This window comes from Prionailurus bengalensis, chromosome F2, assembly GCF_016509475.1.
Source record: "Prionailurus bengalensis isolate Pbe53 chromosome F2, Fcat_Pben_1.1_paternal_pri, whole genome shotgun sequence".
Taxonomy (NCBI): Eukaryota; Metazoa; Chordata; class Mammalia; order Carnivora; family Felidae; genus Prionailurus; species Prionailurus bengalensis.
The window spans coordinates 53413298-53434339 of record NC_057353.1 but is presented as its reverse complement, the minus strand read 5'-3'; positions in this window follow the sequence as shown (position 1 = coordinate 53434339).

Here is a 21042-nt window from a genome sequence, read left to right as displayed (position 1 = left end):
AATGTCGCTCTCATTTGTTGCAGCCTATGGAGTGCTAAAGCTTTTCGCCTGTAATTCTTCAAATAATTCCGCAGAGGTGATGGCAACTCCTTAAAGATTAGAAAACAATAATGGCAAACAACAGCAAAGATTCACAGAATTTATTTAATTTATCTAATGTGACACAGTAGGCTCATCAGGGTCAGTTACTCCAAGCTGCAGGAACAAACAAACCCAAAAATTTCAATGGTTTAACAGATAAAGGTTTATTTCTTACACAAGCAAAGTTTGCTGTGGGTCCAGTGGTTTTATGGGTACCTGCATTTCAACTTTTCTTCAGGCATACAAGAGTTACTGTGTCTTCCATCTATAACATCTTGAACACACAGCTTCACACCTGGTTCACTGCAGCAAGGACAGTGTGGGGGGTTAGGTGTTTACACATTGCACATTGGCTTTTAACTAAGTCAATCAACTGACACACATCACTTCAAACGATAGCACATTGGCCAGAACTAGTCATGTGGCTCTGCCTAATTTCAAGAAAGCTACAAAATATTGAAGGAACATAAGGCTATTTAGTGAATTGTAAATATTTCTGCCATACATGGCTGGTAGGCTGGGTTTGAAATGGTAATATCTATGCCTCATATGCTCCAAAGCTAGATTTGCACGATAAAATACAAGAAACCCAGTTAAATTTCCAAATAATTCCAAATAAATGAATATTTTTAGTATGAGTATATCCCATGAAATATTTGGAACATACTTATAGTAAAAAATTAAGCATTATTTATCTGAAATTCACATTTTTATTTAAGTCTGACTTTACCTAAAGGTCATATGTTTCATACATAACTAAAAGCTGTTTCTAATCTGAAGTAGAGTTACTGCCCCTCCTAAAGTTACTTAAAAATTCCTAGCCAATGCAAACGCATCTGCAGGTTGAACTTTGTTAGGCATCAGCTACACTGTATATAGTTGTCTTTTTTAAGAATCAAATTAAAATACTTGTATCTCCCTAAATCCATCACCAACGAAGGATGTAGCTAACCTTCTCCTACTTAAGTTGCCCTAATTTCACTGTTCCTTAATTCGTAAAATTCAGAGGTTTGACTAGAAAATCTTGAGAGTTGCCTTTGTCCCATAGAATCTAGAATCCAACAGACTCTATTGTGTTACTTCTGTAGCAATGTGTCAGGATGTTAATGAAAACATACCACAAATAACACTTCTAAGTGTCCTCTCTTAAAGTATACTCCTCAGGAGGCCATTTCCTTATTTTAATGATAATGCTGCTGCTTAAGTCATTTTTGGTAAATGTAGCAACATACTGAATATCTTCTCTGGTAGCAAATTATTTTTTCATGAAAATGGATTTGATTTTTTTGGAACCAGACAAGTTACTCAGAGTCAAGTCCAATGGATGGACAAATTGAAAAATAAATAGAAAATTTGGACAAAATACAAGATGGGTTTATCAAATAAATGAAACTGGTTTATTTTTGAGAATCTTAAGCCACAAGTTAAAACCAGTTAGTTTTAAGAGAGAAGTTCAAAACTCAACTTTGAGCAATTGTCCCTTCCCTGGAAAAAGTATACTGCCTCTGACTTTAAAGATAAATCACACTCAACTGGAGTGTAGAAGTTCTACAAGTTGGTTACAAAAAGTCACCTTCTATCAAGACGCTAATGATTCATTGCTATTCATGATAAAGTATTGAAAATACAATTCCACATGATTTATTACCCAAATCCTCTTGAAAATGACTTTTATCCTGAGACATAGTTCCTTTCTGGTGAACTTTTCAACTATGTTTCAGAAAAGAATCCTGATGGTTTTCTACCTCCCAACAAAATACATACATACATACACACATACATAGCTTTTCTTAGCTTTTTCATCAAATGATTTTAAAAGCCCCCAAATTTATAGTCTACATTGTGAATATTATTTGACAATTGAAGAAAATAGGAAAAGAAATTCAATAGAAAGTGTCAAAATTGAAGATTATTTACATAAAAATGCAAAGATTTGAAAACAAAACATATTTCTAAGCAGAAACAAAAGAGAGATAATCAAATAAATAAGTTATAGCTACACAAGTTTGGCCACATCTCTAGGCCTAGAGCAGTAAGGTATGTTTTACTTATACAACTATGAATAGAATTTAAATCACCAAGGACAGCTCTGATAACCCCCACTATTCTGTTTTCACTTTTTCCCCACCTCTAATTGTCTCTTCTCTTTTCTTTTTTAATTTTTAAATGCGATTCAAAGTCATTCTAGAACACAGTTTGAAAATATTTATCTAAAACCATCATACCCTGAACTAACACTTCTAATTTTAGAAATTTATCTTAGTGAAACTGTAGTGGGTTGAATATTGCCCCCTCCCGCCCCCCAGGGTATATTCATGTCCTAATCCCCAGAAGTTGTTAGTGTTACTTTATAAGGAAAATGAGTCTTTGCAGTTGTCATTTAGTTAAGGATCTTGAGATGATAAGATCATTCTGTATTATCTGGGTGGGCCCTAAATCCAATGACAAGTGTCTTTATAAGATTAAGGTAGAGGGAGATTACATAGGAGGAGGAGGCAATGTGACCACAGAGGCAGATACCAGAATGATGCAAAGAATGCCAACAGTCACCAGAAGCCAGAAATGAGAGGACCATTACCCCAGAGAATTGGAGGGTCAGTGTGGTCCTGACAGGTTTCAGATTTTTAGCCCCTAGAACTATGAGAATAAATTCTTCGACCAAGTTTGTGGTAATTTGTTACAATGGACGCCAGAAAGGAATACAGAAACTATCATAAAATCAATATGATCAGTGCATTTTATCACAACAAAAAATGAAAATAGCATGTTTGCAATAGAAGGATTGTTCAAAATTACACTATACATATGCCAGAGTATAGATTTCATAGCAAAGTAGTTATTCTACATGTATTTAAAAATATATATTGGGTATCAATATCCAGAATATATAAAGATCTTCATCAACAGAAAGCCAAACAACTCCATTTAAAAATGGGCAAAGGTCTAGAATAGATATTTCTCCAAAGATGGTATACAAATGACCAAGAAACATGAAAGATTCTCACATTACTAATTAGAGAAACACAAACCAAAAGCACAATGAGATATCATCTCATACCGATTAGAATGTCTGCTATAGGGAAAAAAAAGAAAACACAGAAAATAACAGGTGTTAACAAGGACATGGGGAAAATGGAATCTTTGTGCACTGTTTGTGGGAATGTAAAATGGTGCAGCTGCCATGGAAAATATTATGATAGTTTCTCAAAAAATTAAAAATAAAATTACCATATGATCCAGGAACCCTGCTTCTGGGTTTATATCCAAAAGAAATGAAAGCAGTATCTCAACAAGATATTTGCATAGCTGCGTTCATAGCAGTATTATTCACAATAGCCAAGAGGGGAAAGCAGGCCAAATGTCATTGACAGATGAGTGGATAAACAAAATGTGGTAGGGTACATACACAGGAATATTATTCAGCCTTAAGTAAAGAAGGAAAGGAGTGCCTGGGTGGCTTAATGTCAATCAAGTGGCCTGATCTTGGGCAAGTCATTTTTAAGCCTATTCTGTAGCTTTCTCTTCTGTAAAATAGAATTTATAATAGTACCCTCTTGTACAACTGTTACTTGAATTAGATGAGCTAATGTTCATAAAGCAAGGTTGGGTACATTGTGCTAAATAAATGCAGTGACCTATCAGTCTCATTCTTGATGTATTCCTACATACAAACGTTAACAGAGATTATTTCTAAGTGGTTGTTCTACCATAGATTTTAATTATTGTCTTCTCAGCTCATCTGAATTTTTAAGCCTTTTTGTTATGTACATATGATTTTTATATTAAAAGCAAAAATATATATGTTTCATAAAGACAAAATGAGACAGTCCATCTAGTTTAGAAGTTTGTGTCTCCTGGTAATACTAAGGAAATAATTTCTAAACAAATGTGGGTTATTCATTACATTTCACTATATTTCATTATATTCAATATTCTGAAATATATTCATTATATTTCAGAAATCCTTTTAAATTTTTTAGCACTCTTTATTATTGAAAAAAGAGAAGGATACTATTATATGTGTGACAAAAACAATTTACAACCTATACTTGTTATGAAAATTATGGTGTAAAATCACCTAAATCTTTATAGTAAACTCATTAACTATTAATTTCCTAATTGTATGTAGGCTGGTTGACAATAATGCAACTTAAATGCACGACTGAAGAAGTATTTTATATAGATGCTATAAGCCATTATTTCTGCAACACTGGGAAGATTTGGTGTTATCCTGCTTTTCCCCTGGACAGAGTTAGTTCTGGCCTGCTCTATCTTTCATTACTCTGATGATGGCCATATCCAGATGCCAAATACTCTAGGGACACTCTTATACAGTGTTAAAGACTCTGAACACTTCATCCCCCAAAGAATGTAGCATTCCAAGAGAAAACAGGCCTCCTTCTAACACTAGTAAAATTGTAAAGGTATGTGATAAATCAGGCATCAGAATGAGAGTCCACAAATTCTTTAAGGTGCTCTGCCCCTTGCCCCTTAGTGAGTCTCTGCTTCTCTCTTTCCAACACAGAAATAGTCATATATTTTAAATAATAATAAATCTTATAAATACATATCAGTAGAAATGACTACAAAATATGTTCAAACATAAAGTGTTATAATAAGCTATTATGCAGTTCAGAAAGCTGTTATAAGTGGGAATTAGAGAACAGTTAGGATAAAACTGAAGATCAAAACATGTGAAATGTCTTCAGTTATTTGAAGGGATTTATTTTGAGTAGAAGGGGCAGAAATGTTGTGTCATTAGGGCACCGTTTTTTTCCATTTTCTTTCTTCTTTGCTTTTTCTTTTTCTTCTTTCTTTCCTCCCTCCCTTCCTGTCTTCTTCTTTTTTTTCTTTTTCTTTTTTTTTTTTTTTTTTTGATTTAGAGAGAGAGCATGAGTTGGGGTGGAGAGAGGCAAGAGAGGGAGAGAGAATCTTCAGCAGATTCCATGCTCAGTGCAGAGTCCAACAGAGGGCTCAATTTGAGGCCAAATCAAGAGTTGGATGCTCAACTGACTGAGCCACCTAGGCGCCCTTCTTTTTTCCTTTTTGTAGAAGTTTTCATTTCTTCATACTCACAAAACAAAAATTCCATGGGTTTAAATGTACCATTTACTTGAAACATCAACTTTCTAAAGAAATACAAAATTTTAGCAATCTATAGTAATGAATGTTATCTATATCAAAGAAAACAAAATAATGGCTTGTCTTGTCACATAAATTTGGCTATAAACCAGAATTATTTTCCACTAAAAAATAAGACTATTTTAACCAAAACTATATAAAATATTGTTTCTAAAATGACCAGTGCCAGTGCCCAGCTAGCTCAGTTGGTAGAGCATGAGACTCTTAAAATGACCAGTGCCTAAGTCTGCTAACAAAATGCAAAACAATCTGCTTCAGAGCAACAGAAATATATAAATTATGACTGCTAGTGTCAATTAAAATTTGCTAAGTTTATTTTGCTAAGGAAATTATGTAATTCCTAATATTTTTTTGTTTCTTTTTACCTTTTTAAGTTTACACCTTGGTGAATTTTTACATGTTACAGCCATGATCTGCCAACCAGATCAATATAGAGAAGCCTTAAAAGATAATGTTTCCTTCAATCGTAGGTGTATAAACCTCCCCTGTGAATGCTGTTAAAAATGTAGATTCCTAGGCCACACTCCCAGAGATTCATATCCATGAGTTTGGGATAGCGCCCTTGAGGCTGAACATTATATAAGCACCTCCATTTGGAGAAACTCTGCCCTTGAAAAAAGCTGAACTGGATTTATAACTTTAGAAGTTTCATCCCTTTCAACTTGAAAGATAATTTTATTAGGAAATCTAGGTGGTTTTCTACTGAGTAAGAATATATAGGGCTTTCAATATCTCTGTGTAGTCTTAAGTTTTCAGCATTTTTTTTCTTTCTTGGAGCCAGTTGCCCAAATAAAGTCTCCCTAGTCCATGGCAAAATGAAAATTTCAAAGTCCTTAGTGAGTTTTTCATAAAGTTAAATGTGCTTAAAAGGTTGTCTTTTATTTTGAGATTGCATTCTTCTTACAGTCAGTGCTTTGAAATGCCATTTCTTTTATGAAATAATTCTAACAGTAAAAGAGTAGAGTTTATTTCGAATTTAGAAAAAGAGTTAGAAACTGTCTCTAAATTTCAAAAACGTGGGGTACCTAGCCTTTATGTCTGCTTCTGAAATTTGAAATAATTGCCACCAGGGGAAGCAGAGTGCCACAGCCTGTACAACTTTAAACCTAAGTAGGGGATTTTTCTCTGCCAGAGTGTGCCAAATTTGACTGAAATGTTCTACTGCTCCAAAAAATGACATTAGTATCTTTTTTCTCATTAGATAAGTAATATATGATCTCCATAGAAAACTTTCAAAGACTTGGGGGGTGGGAGGGGAACCCACCCAAACTATTGTTAATATATTGATTTGCTTTTTCCCATTATTTTTCTATGTACAATTTTTAAGGAAGAATATATGTATAAATATATATTGATCCTGCCATTACCACCACCTCGTATTTTTCTTCAGCATCTTCCAATATCGTCAAAATTCCTTTCAATGTAATTTTGTCTGTAGAGTGCTCTATGCTATAAAAGAATAATAATTTATTTTATTACTCCACATTAAAATTTTAAACACACAGGTTGTTTCCACTTTTTAAAAAAATACAATTATCACTATGATTAACAATTTTGTATATATTTTAAAACATTTCTTTAAGATAGATTATTAAAAGAAAGAAATTGATATGGAAGATATAGGCATTTTTAAAGATTTCTGATATATGTTTTCATTCAATTATCTATTGTTATATAACAAAATAACCACAAGTGGGTGGCTTCAAGTAACAAGCGTTTATTATTTCTGTATATGATATTGGCTAGGACCACTCATGCGGTTGCATTCAGCCGCAAGCTCAGGTGAAGGGGCAATATTTGAGATGACCTCACTTGTGTCTGGCACCTTAACTGGGATAGTGGGACTAGCTGGGGGATGGCGTGTCCTCTCTCTTTGTACATCATCTCTCGTCATTCAGTTGTCTAGTCTGAACTTACATGGCAGCTGGATTCCATGAAAGTGAAAGTGGAAGTTACCAGGCTTCTGAAGACTTAAATCTAGAAGTCAAGATAAGTCATCACACCAGCCCAGATTTGGGGAGAAGAGAAATCAACTCCAAATTTTTAATGGAGAAACTACAAAATGACATTGCAGAAGGGCATGTGAGATTAGAGGTATTATGTGGCCAGCTCTGGAAACAATTGACCACATATTGCCATGTTATTGTTTTGTAAAGCATCAATTTATTATAAAAAAGTGTAAAAAAAAACACTCCTCCATCAGATTGGCATGAATTAAAAAGTGTCGGGGCGCCTGGGTGGCGCAGTCGGTTAAGCGGCCGACTTCAGCCAGGTCACGATCTCGCGGTCCCGGAGTTCGAGCCCCGCTTCGGGCTCTGGGCTGATGGCTCAGAGCCTGGAGCCTGTTTCCGATTCTGTGTCTCCCTCTCTCTCTCTGCCCCTCCCCCGTTCATGCTCTGTCTCTCTCTGTCCCAAAAATAAATAAACGTTGAAAAAAAAAATTAAAAAAAAAAAAAAGTGTCAGCAAGGATGTATATGAGTAGTAACTCCCATATATTCCTGGTATGGGTATAATCTTGAATGCCCACTCTAGAAAACAATCTGGCATTAATTGTCAAAGGTCATAGGAATATACTATGAAGACATGGGTGCACTGGTAGATCAGGATATGTGTATAAGAAGGTTTGTAGCAGCATTATTCATAGTTCATTACAGCCCCAGACTGAAAACAAACCCAAAGTTCACTGACTTTAGAACAGATTTTAAGAAAATGTAGAATATTGTAGAGCAAGAAAAAGGAAAAATTATACAATCAGCAATATGGATGGATCCTTCAAACATAACATTGAGTATAAAATACAAGTCATAAAAAGATTTGTAGAATTTGATTTCACATATGTAAAGTTCAAAAACAAGCAAACGTAAACTATTTTTAGGGCTATATTTATTGAATATAATTATAAAGAGCAGAAAAGTATTTACCATATTACAGCCAAAGTATGAGTTTGGCCTGGTAAGGGGGAAGGAGGATCCAGGCAGAGGAAATAGAATGACTGGGTGATAGGAAGGAGTTGGCTGAATTTGAGAAACTTAAAGGAAATCAGTGAGCAAAAGGAACAGGAATTTAGAGGCCATTTTAAGGATTTTCAGACTTCATGCTAAAAACAATGAAAAGCAACTTTTTTTTTAAGTTTATTTACTTTGAGAGAGGGAGAGATATCATGTGTGAGTGCAAGTGGGGAGGGGCAGAAAGAGAGAAGGAGAGAGGAGAGAGAATCCCAAGCAGGTTCTGTGCTGTCAGTGCAGAGCCAGATGTGGGGCTTGATCTCAAGAGCTGTGAGATCATGACCTGTGCCAAAATCAAGAGTCAGACATTTAAGTGACTGAGCCACCCAGGGGCCCTAGCCAGTGAGTGGTTTTAAAGCAGAGGACAAGCTGATCAGATTTTCATTTTCGAGGAGTAATTTTTTGTCTGTTATATGTAAAACAGATTAGAGAAGGTCAAGTGTAGATACAGGAATATAGTTAGCAATCTATTTTAAATGGCTTCAGGTGAGAGATTATATGGCTTCAAGTGGTGCAGTGACAGTGGATAAGAAAAGAATGGAGCTGAGAGAGGCTTGGAAGGTGGAATCAGTAAGACTTGATGACTGGGGAGCTTTGAAAACATAGTGAGTTAGCATGACTCCTATTTTCGGGCATGATCAACAAGGTGCCATTGATGAAGAAAGGGAACTCCAGTGGAGAGCCAGATCTTGATTTTGGATTCCTGGGAGATACACAAGTGAAGATGTTACTCAAGCAGCAAATAAATGTTCTGAAGCTCAGAAGACATATCTCAGCTGGAGAGAAAATTGATTTTTTTTTTCTTTTAACATACCAAGGCAGTAAATAGGACAAAGCTAGTACCAAGTAGCAGTTGTAAAACGACTCAGAAAGGACAGATAGAAGCAAGTGGCAGTGAAAATGTTAAGATTATGTGCAAAGCATTATATGTGATGCGAGGCACACAAAGGTGAGTAAGATGTCCCTAGTTTACTGCCAACTGGAAGTGACAGACACTTAAACAGATCATATGTATCTCACTTGGTCAATGACAAGAAGTACAAGATGCTGTAAGATCCAAGAGGAGGGCAGTGAAGTCTGGAAAGTCAAATAAGAATTAGCCAGAAGAGAAATGGTGGGAAAGGCCTTCCAAAAGCACTGAGCATGAGACAATGTAATATGTGTGTGATCGCAAGCAGGCCAGTAGTCGTTAAGCCACAGGGTTGGAAGGTTGTGCACCAGATCAGACAAGAGAAAGAGAAAGTCCCCAGTTATGGAGGGTCTTGCATGCACTGCCAAGGAGTTGGAACAGGGAAGTGACATGGTCCTGTGTGATTGTTAGGGAGATTACTTAAACCAAGCATGGAGATTGAGGACAAAGGTGAACCCAGCAGGACTGGCTAGGGAAGAAATAAGCTGCTAAATGTGTAGACAGTGGTGATATGGATAACGAGGAAGCATACATTTAGGACAGCTCTTTAGTTCAAAGAGCCTGTGTGGAAGGTCATATCTGCTTAGTCTCAGCTTTCTCTCAGCTTTAGATGCGGTTGACAGGGATTGGGGGGAGACGGTGGAAGCCCAGGTTTTAAGTCTTTGAATTCCTACAAAACTAACAAGCAAAAGCAAGCAAATAACCACAAAAACAGAGTAACTACGTGGGGAAGCCAAAACGTCTCGGTAAACGTGGCAGCAAAGCTAGGGCACCCAAAATACAAGCGGGTAGAGCCAAATCCCCAATAGTCAGATTCTCAGGGTCAGTGCGGGAAGAAGAAGGAAGCCAACAGGCGGATGCCCTGAAAAAGCAGAAGCCCTGCGATAGCCCAAGGCAGGTGACCTCAGGTGCCGGCAGGTGCCACCGCCGCCTCGAGCGCGCAGCAGCTCCAGGCTCAGCAGCCGGCAGCGCGCAGCCGGGGTGGGAGCCGGCGCCTTGTCCGTTCCCGCCGGATGGGCGCTTCAGCCCGCGAAACTGCAGGGAACAGAGCAGGAGGGCTCCCTGGGACTCCCAAACCTGCGCTTTGCCCCAGTGCGCTGATCTGGGGTAGGGTTCCACACTGAGAAAAAGCTGCTGCGCAGAGAAGAAATCTCAGCAGAGATTTTCAGAAAGAAAAGGTGCAGGGGGAGGAAGTGGAGCCAGAGAATTCCAGACAGCTAGCCACCAAGGTTTTGACCGCTATACGAGAACAGCCAAAGAGGGGGCATGCTGAAGTCAGAAAAGCTTTTCTCCACCAGCCTAACCGTAAATTTTCGGGGGGGGGGGGAGTTTTCAATTTCCCATAGAAGTGAGCATGAGGAGAGTATCGAGGGAAAATCCCTTACAAAAATATTATAAGAAAAAGGAATTAAGGAGCAAACTAACATTCCTACAGACAAGGAAAATGTGCTCACAAAACAGCTCAAAACTGTAACCCACCATTTCAAAACAAGCCTAAAAAAGACATTAAGAAAATGATTCAAGATGTGAAAGAATATCGTCAATCAGAATTAGAAAAGCTCAACACTGAGGTGACAGAAATTAGAAAAGAATTAAACCATTAATACATAAATTAAAAAATATTATGTTAATGCCTTAAAAATAAAGTAAAAGTTTTTTTAATTTTAAAAAACAAATTATTTAAAAATCAAAACGAAATGAAGACATTAAAAAAACAAAAGACGTGAAGCTAGTACACAGATCTTTTCCAGCAGCTCACAGACCAGGAGCTCTTGTTTTTACCTGTTGCTGCTTTACAACCTTCTTCTGAGCCATCTTTGTATCTTGTGGCCCCACTCAGTTCTTGTCACATAACAGGTACAGAATACTTTTGTTAAATAAATGGAGCTTAATGCCTGTAACAACTCCCTCATTCCTGATCTCCAGGACTCAGAGAAGCCTTCAAAATAAGAGTATCACTAGCTTAGTTCCCTCCTTCCGTGACATGGAGTTAATTTCCCATTGTCACATAGGAGAATAAAAAGGAGAGATCTCCCTTTTACAGATCAAATTCCAGGAATCAAGGAATTTTCACATTCTTTCTTTTTTATTTTTTAATGTTTATTTATTTTTGAGATAGAGAGCGCCAGCAAGGGAGGGGCAGAGAGAGATGGGGACAGAGGATCCAAAGCGGGCTGTGTGCTGGCAGCAAGCCTGATGCTGGCTTGAATTCACAAACCCTGAGATCATGACCTGAGCCAAAGCTGGACGCTTAACTGACTGAACCACCCAGACACTCCACATTCTTTCCTTTTTCAATAGTTCTATATGTAGATATGTATACATGTCTATATGTATATTTATGTGTATACACACACACACACACACACACACACACACACACACACACACACCAGGATATATAAGTAAGCCTTTTCTTATCATGTAGTTCTGCCTAAATAACACATATTAATTCATTCAAAGATCCATTCAGCAAATATTAATAAGCAACAAACAGTTATCAGGCAGTAATGAAAAAGACCACAGATTAGGTTCCCGCCTTCATGAAATTACCTTGAGGTGAGAAAGACTTAAATCAGTAAACACAGACTGTGATAAGCATTGGTGGGGAAATAAACAAGGTATTGAAATGTTGGAGGAAGCTATTCTAAATAGCAAAGTCAGGTAAGGCTTCACTAACCACATCCATAGTCTCTTACTGTCTGGTTAGTTTGATAATATTAAAATATTTAAATGCCTTCCCATGAATCCACTTGTTATTCCCCTTTGGGGCTACCTACAGGCCTTTCCCCCTCCCTCTTTTCTTTATTTCTTCCAAAAGGTAAATGGGTATAGACACAATATGCCTCATTCCTGACCTTGTAGAACTCATAGTTTAGTGGAAGGGACAGACATGTAAACAGATCAAGTAAATACGATATGACAAAGGGTATACCACAAGTATGAACAGTGTTACTGTTCTCCTACTTAACTCGTCTGCCTTGGGGCGCTGGAGTGCCTGGAAAACTGTGTTTTCTTGTTTGGGTTCCAGGCTGGAAATTCTGCCTGGCTCCCTATAATATCTCAATATTTATCTTTTATTTTTTGGCTGGATCAGCAGTAACTGGACGTGCATGCAATACTGGCTTAATTTCTTCATAGCCAGTAGATCTAACATTGGCTTGAGATATATAACTTAAAGTAATATGGAAACTTGATTTAAAAATTATTTTCTTAAAGAGTCTGTATTTTTTACAGCAAAATTTTCAAATAAATGCTAAATAGGATTTTTAGCCAGATAATTGAAGATGGTTGTTATCACATAAGAGAATGTGTTCAAATGACAACTGCCATTATCAGAAGCCTGTATTGCATTTCAGCACATATTTCTGTTGGTAAGTATGTTAACCAACCATACTGGTCTGGTAATCAGGCGGTAAGGGCTTATTTAGACTGCAAGAATTTTTAAAGACAGATAATACCGACACAGAATATTCTATAAAAGACACACCGAATTAGAAGTATTTGAACAGATACACAGGTGTTTTAATTACGTTCTGAAGTGGCCAGCAGTTTATATTAGCTTGTCAGCTCTTTTAGATTCATCACAATTCTTTCAGATTCCTCTGAGATACTCCCAACTACCAGTAATTGCTACTTTCCCAAGAATGAGGTAGCCACATTCCAGGTCCTGGTGTTGGAGACAGATGAGAAAGAGCAGTGATGGTTCCCTTTGGCGAATATCCTTCACTGCACTTATTACAAAGTCTCAGAGTAGAATAGAATTAGCTGTCAATCCTAGCTTTATATGAGGTGGTAAGTGAAGAAAGAAGGGGATTTAAGTCCTCCAAAGGCACCTTCTCTCTCTGTGATACTTTAATGAGGATGACAGCAGGACTGAGGCTTCTGGAAATTCTCATGCAGGCATTAGGTAGAATCAGCACATAAGGAGTTACAAGAGGTCCCTCCAGTGCAAGAGAATAAGGTCAGGAAAAAGTCATCTTCTGAAGATACACACTCCAAGAAGTAATAATTATTTGGGAGGAGAAAAAAAAGACTTAAAAAACACCTAGATGAAAGGTACGTCTGCACTTTCAGTCTAATGAAATTACTCCATTAATGCCTCCTGTACATTTCTATCTTTGCACTTACCACACTAAAGTATAATTGTTGGTTTATGTATCTGTCCCTTTTACCTAACTGTGAAACAGTATTTAGTCTCTCTCTTTTTTTTTTTTTTTAACTTCACAATCTAGCACTGTGTCTAGCACAAAATAGAAACTGAACAAATGTGTGCTGAGTAAATGAACTGGAAATATAACTAAAGAAGGCAGACACTAAAATGCAATAGGCATCTGCATGCAGTATATAAAAGGGTAACTGGATTACAAATAATGTTATTTGGTGTTATTTATAAATATGTAAGAAAACTATTAAATCAGGAGACATGAGCATTCTAAAACATGTGTCCCCTATCGTAATGATAGGATTTCATTAAACCATTCCAAAATATGGCTGGATTTCTTTGAAGAACACATAGGTCTGGATATCCAGACACTGTGCACACTTACTCATTTCCATAGTATCTATTGAATAATTGTTATGTGCCAGGCACTAAGACAGGAATTGGGACTATAAAGACAGATATCATAGTCCTTATACTCAAGATCTGTATAGTAAAGTAAGAGGAAAAAAGCATGTAGAAAAAAGAAAAAGTGGGCTAGAATGTTACAGGATGGGATAAATGTTGCTGCCAGTAAAGAGGGTTAGAAAGAGGGATTAATTACTTCAGATATGCTCTGCTAGTGGAAAACACAGTATATGGGAGATGATGCTTCATTTGAGTCTTAAAAAGTGAAAAGGTGGTCAGTGGGGTAGGAGGGGGCAGAAGGGCATTTTCGTCTGAATGACCTGCTGGAAAGCAAGTGCAGAAGCAATAAATGCATGGTTCCACATATATTTTAGAAGTTTTTTTTCCCCTACTTCTGTAAAAAATGCCATTGGAATCTTGGTAGGAATTGCATTGAATCTATAGATGGCTTCAGCAGTATTGCTACTTTAACAATATTAATTCTTTTACTCCATCAACATGAAATACTTTTCCATTTATTTGGGCCTTAATTTTTCATCAGCGTCTTGTAGTTTTGAGAATAGTGACTTCTCAACTCCTTAAATTTATTCTTGAGTATTTTGTTTTTGATGCTATTGTAAATGGGATTGATTTCTTTCTTTTTCAGAAAATTTGTTGTTAGGGTATAGAAACACTACTGACTTTTATATGTTAATTTTTTATTCTGCAACTTTACTGAATTCACTGATTAGACCTAAGAGTTTGTGGTTAAGTGTGCAGGATTTTCTATGTATAAAATCATGTCATCTGCAAATAGAGGCAATATTACTTCTTCCTTTCCAATTCTGATACCTTTTTTAAAAAAGTTTTTATTCAGGAGAGAAAGCATGAGCAGGGGAGAGGAGCAGAGGAAGAGAGAGAGAGAGAGAGAGAGAGAGAGAGAGAGAGAATGAATCTTAAGCAGGTTCCACACTCAGCGCAGAGCCTGACGTGGGGCTTGATCCCACAACCCCGGGATCATGATCTGAGCCAAAATCAAGAGTTGGACACTCAACCAACTGAGCCACCCAGACGCCCCATAATTCTCATACCTTTTATTTCTTTTTCTTGCTTGATTGCTTTAGTTAGGACTTCCAGGACTATGTTGAATAGGAGTGGTGAAGGCAGACACACTGTCTTGTTCCTGATCTTAGAGGAAAAGCTTTCAGCCTTTCATCTCTGAGTATGATGTTAGCTGTGGGCTTCTTATACATGGCTTTCACTATGTTGAAATATGCTCCTTCTATGCCTAATTTATTAAGCGCTTTTATCATAAATGGATGTTGAATTTTGTCAAATAATTATTTTGGAAAAAAAACTTAAAAAACACCTAGATATAGAATAGACACACTTTTTCTGTCTGTTGAGATGATCATACAATTCTTTTCTTTCATTCTATTAGCATGATGTATCACACTGACTGATTTGCATACATCGGATCATCCTTTCAACCAAGGAATAAATCCCACTGATCATAGTGAATTATCCTTTTAATGTGCTGCTGAATTAGGTTTGCTAGAATTTTGAGAGTTTTTGCATCCATATTTACCTGGGAAATTGACCTATAGTTTTCCTTTCTAGTAGTATCCTTTTCTGGTTTTGTTATCAGGATAATGCTATCCTCATAAAATGAATTTGGGAGTGTTCCTTTCTCTTTGACATTTTGGAAGAGTTTAAGAAGGGTTGGTATTAATTCTTATTTATTTTTTTTTTAATTTTTTTTTTCAATGTTTATTATTTTATTTTTGGGACAGAGAGAGACAGAGCATGAACGGGGGAGGGGCAGAGAGAGAGGGAGACACAGAATCGGAAACAGGCTCCAGGCTCTGAGCCATCAGCCCAGAGCCCGACGCGGGGCTCGAACTCACGGACCGCGAGATCGTGACCTGGCTGAAGTCGGACGCTTAACCGACTGCGCCACCCAGGCGCCCCTAATTCTTATTTAAATAGTAAAGAGTAAAACCCACCAGTAAAGACATTTGGTCCTGGGCTTCTCTTTGTTGGGAGAATTTTGATTACTGATTCAATCTTCCTATGAGAGTAATTGGTCTATTCTGATTTTCAGTTTTTTCTTGATTAAGTCTTGGTAAGTTGTATGTTTCTAAGAAATTTTCCATTTCTTGCAGGTTATCTTTTCATTAATGACTTTGATTTGGAATCTCTGTCTTTGTTCCTTTGTTCGGCTATCTAAAGATTTGTCCATTTTGTTTATCTTTTCATAGAACCCACTCTTAGTTTGGTTAATCTTTGTTTTTCTGTTCTTGATTGTATTTATTTCTGCTCTGCTCTTTATTATTATATTTATTTCTGCTCTGCTCTTTATTATTTTCTTTATTCTACTAACTTTGGGCTCCATTTTTTCTTTTTCTAGTTCCTTAAGGTGTAGAGTTAGGTTGTTTATTTGGGATCTTTCTTCTTAATGTAGAGAAACAGTAGATTTGGTGGTTTGTTTGAGCAGAGCTTAGCATGGAAAGGTATAAAATTCTGGAGAGATAAGTTTCCAAAGAACTTTATATATAATATGCTAAGAAGTTTTGACTTTTATTATATGAAATAGGAAGTGCAGAATTTATTGGTTTGCTAGGGCTGCCATAACAAAGTACCACAGACTGGTTGACTTAAATAACAGCCTAGAAGTCTAAGATCAAGGTGTTAGCAGAGTTGTTTCTTCTAAAGGCCTCTCTCTTTGGCTTGTAGATGGCTCTCTTCTCCCTGTGTCTTCGCATGGTCTTTCCTCTGTACGTGCATGTGTCTTAATCTGTCTTCATATTTGGTCACCAGTCATATTTGATTAGGGCTCACCGAATGACCTCATTTTAACTTAATCATCCCCTTTAAAGACCCTATCTCCAAATACAATGACATTCTAAGGTACTATGGGTTAGGACTTCACATATGAATTTTGGGAGTTGGGGGCACAATTCAGTTCATAACAAAATTAGCTGTATATTGAAGTCATCTGGATAGCAGAAAGGAGGACAGGTTAGATGAGTGCAGGACCAGGGACAGTGAGAGCCTTTGAAAGACTATTGCAGTAGTCTGTGTGAGAGATGATCAGAGCCTGAACTAGAAAGACAGAGGAAGAGGATGTGTCAAAGGGAGATGTTAAAAGAGTTAGGAAGACTAGCCTGCATGATAGAATTTAAACTTATCAGCATAGTCCTCAGTACCTTTGACATTTTAGCCCTGATCCCTCAAAGCAGACTAATGTTTTGCCACTTGACATTACACATGGCACCCTCTAGGCATAAAGACTTTCTCAATGTCTTTGATCACAGTATGATTTTTCTCAAGGCCAAGTCTGTGTACCTGCTCATCCCTCATTCTTTCCTCTTTTCTTAGCCAGCTAAACATCTATGTATTCTGGTAGAGGTAGTCAAATGTTACCTTCCCCATGAAGACCCAACTTCCTCTGACAGCAAATCATTTCTTGCCCTGGACTCCCAAGTGCACTCTGAATAGACTCTCTCACACTGTGCAACAATTATTTTATATTTTACATGCTTGCTACCACCAATAAACTATAAGCTTCCTGTGGGCTGAGATTGGTTTCCTTTCTTTGTTTCCATAGAACCTGACATGGTGATCAGCCAATGGAAAGCATTCAATCAATATCTAAATGAATGAGAATCAAATACCACTGAGTACTAGGTGAGGCTTTGCTTGTTCTTCTTCTGTAGTATCTGTTTTTAACTAAAACACTAGAAAGATAATAAAGCAAGAAAGTCAGATTTTCCATCTTTGGAGCTAAATCTCTCTTATAAAAAGAAACAAGATATTTTCACAAACCAGCAAGGAAAATTCCAAGGGAAAAGCCAGGCAAATCAGTAGAGTTTCCAATCTGTCACCACTTTAATCCAACTTGTAAATCACTTCTAGTTTAATTTTAAAGGATAACAAACCACTGTATGTTTGTTTGTTTATTTCTTTATTTATTTAAGAACTTAATGAGTGGCTCCCATTGCCTATCTGATCAAATCCAAATTTCCCAGTCTGGTTTTGAAGACCTTCCACAGCCTGGCTGCATTTCACCTATCCAACCCACTGTGCATACAACTGTCAGAATTATCTTCCTGAAACACAGATAGGATTACTCACTCTCATATTCAAAAATATTCTAAGGTTCCTCGTGACCTCAGATAAATTTCAAATTCCTCATATAAGGTTTCTACTATTTGGCCCTCGTCTTTCTTTTTCGGCGTATCCTCCCTTAGTCTTCGATCTTCAGCTAACTTCCCAAGCTGTCTTTCTCAAATGCTTCTTCCATTTTCCTGTTTTTGTGTCTCTACATTGTTCACATTGTTCCTGAACCACCTGCAAAGCCCTCTTCCTCTTCTTTGCTCAATAAAAAAAGACATCCAACCCACCAAAATTTCCCCATTTTCTCTACTCCCATTGAGAATCAATCTCTGGGGCCAGCCTGACTGGGACCCATGCTCTTCTCATATTCCCTACAGTCTAGGATTAATACTCTATCCTTCCATGACAGTCATATACATAAATATCGTATCATGTCAATCAGTATACGTGTTTTAAAACACCCTCCCTAGACTCCACATCTATAGCTCTATTTCACTGCTTCCCTTTCTAGTAAAATTCCTCAAAAGATGTTTATATATGTTGTTTCACTTCTTCTCCCATCTTTTGAGCCCAATGTGGGGCTTGATACCACAACTGTGAGATCATGACCTGAGATGAAATCAAGAGTCAGACGCTTAACTGAGTGATCCACCCAGGCATCCCAATAACCTGCATATTTTGAAAGCCAAAGGGCAATACTCAGTTGTCTCCTTGAACTAACAACACCATTTGATATACTGCTCTTTCCTGCATGGACCACTCTCCTTCTTTGGCGCCTGGGACACCACTTTCCCTTACTTCTCTTCTTCTTTTTGCCATCTCATGGTTCATCTTTCTCCAGCTTCTTTACTTTATCTAAGTTGTCCCAACTTCTACACATTGAAGTGCCTAAGATTTAGTCTTCCTCATGTCTTTTCCAAATGTACTCACACTCTGATCTCATTCAGTAAATGTTTCTAAATTTCATCAATAGGTTGACAAGATCTAGTTTTCTGTCTCCAGCTTTTACCTGTCTCCTGAATTCCAGATTCATATACACCACTGCCTAATCAGTGTTTCAGTTTAGATGTCTAATAGGCATCTAAAGCATATGTCCAAAGCTAAACTCTTGCCTTCTAAAACATGTATCTATCACACCCTTTATTTTAGTAAATGGCCTCTCAGTTCTTCTAGACCTTGGAGTCATCTTTGACCCTTTTCTTTCTCATACAGTCCATTAGCAAATTTTGATAGCTCTGTGTTTAAAATATATTCAGAATTTTATTACTATGCACAACTTTTTCAATGCTATCACTAAGCTGCCATCATTTTTGCTTGAATCATTTCAGGAGTCTCTTAATTGGCTTCTCTATGCATATGCTTGTTGCCCCCACCTCCCAACCTCTGAAGTGGTCTTTTCAAAGCATAACTCTGATTATGTAATTCTATGCTCAAAATTCTCCAATAGCTTCCCATCTCATTCAGAATACAACCCAAAGTCTTGACTGTGGCTTTCTAGACATTGTCATCTGTCCCATAGCCCCTCTCTGAACACATCTTCTATCATACTTCCTTTTGCTCAATCAGCTCTTGAATTTCTAGTCTCTTTGCTATTTCTCAAGGACATCAACTGCAGTTTTGATTCAGTACCTTTATACTTTTACCTGGAATTTTCCTTTAGAAAACCATACGTTCCCTACTTCCTTCAGGTGTCTTTTCACATTCTACTTTGTCAGAGAGGTCTTTCCTAACAACTTTATATCAATTAGAAGCCTTTCCTCACCATTCTCTAACTTCTACCTTGCATATTGGTCTTCACAGCATTCATCACCACTGGACAAAGTATATATTTATCTGTTTTTATCCATCTCCTTTCCCTTGAATATATGCTTCTTTAGAGAAGATAGTCAGTTTTTATATTCCCAAGACCTAGAACAGTGCTTAGCACATTGTTAAGTATTCAATTTATACAGAATGAATGAATAAGTAATTGCTACCTATTAGGTTGAAAGCTCCTATATAGCCTTTACTGATAATATATTCCCATTAATACCTAGCTGAGTGCCTACCATATGGTAAAAATTCAAAATGATAATCAAACTGAATTGCATCTTATTTCTCTCTGCTTCTCAAAAATGCCCTATGTTCCTTATTGGAAACTTTCCATACTGCTACCTAATTGCTTCCTTTCTCTGCCCCCAGCCCACTTCTGCTAGAAGCTTTGGTTGCTATTTCTTTAACTTCCTCTTTTCCTGTCTATATTCTATTACAACTTTAGTATCTGGGCTTCCAGAAAACTTTGCGCCCAATTTATAAATTAAGTTTTATTGTACATATATATGCACAGGACAAAGCATAATATATATAGGGTTCAGTACTATCCATGGTTTCCCGTATCCACTTGGAGTCCTGGCACGTATCCACTGTACGTGCATGGTAAGCAGTAACAACTATACCAACTGATCCAGAGTAGTATCTCAACTTGCATACTACACATTACCACTTGGATACCTAATAGGGATCTTATTCCGTCTGAAACAGAATTCCTGATTTTAGCACCCATACCTATTCCTTTACCATTCTCCCCCCATATAGTAGTCATCAGTGAGTACCCAGTTTCTTACGCCCAGTGTAGGAATCATGTTTTTATTAATTTTTTTTAATGTTTATTTAATTTTGAGAAAGAGCAGGAATTGGGGAGGGGCAGACAGAAAGAGAGAGAGAGGGAGACACAGAATCTGAAGCAGGCTCCAGGCTCTAAACTGTCAGCACAGAGCCTGATGTGGGGCTCAAACCCACGAACTGCGAGATCATGACCTGAGCTGAAGTCGGAGGCTTAACCAACTGAGCCACCCAGGTGCCCCTAGGAATCATTTTTTTTTTTTTTAATTGAAACCTTACTCTGAGATAGTAGATTCAGAGGCACTGTAAGAAATAATACAGGGAGATCCAGTGTATCCTTTACTCAGTTTCCTCCAGTGTTAATATGCTGCAAAATTATAGTACAGTCTGGCAATTCCTCAAGTGACTACAGATAGTTACCAGATATCCTAGCAATTCCATCTCTGGGTAAATAACAAAAAAACTGAAAACATATGTCCACACAAAAACTTGCACATGAATGTTAATAGCAGCATTATTCATAGTAGCCGAAAGGTAGAAACAACCTAAATGTACATCAATGGATAAGTAGGTAAATCATATGTGGTACAGCAGCATAATAGAATATTATTTGGCCATAGAAAAAAATGAAGTA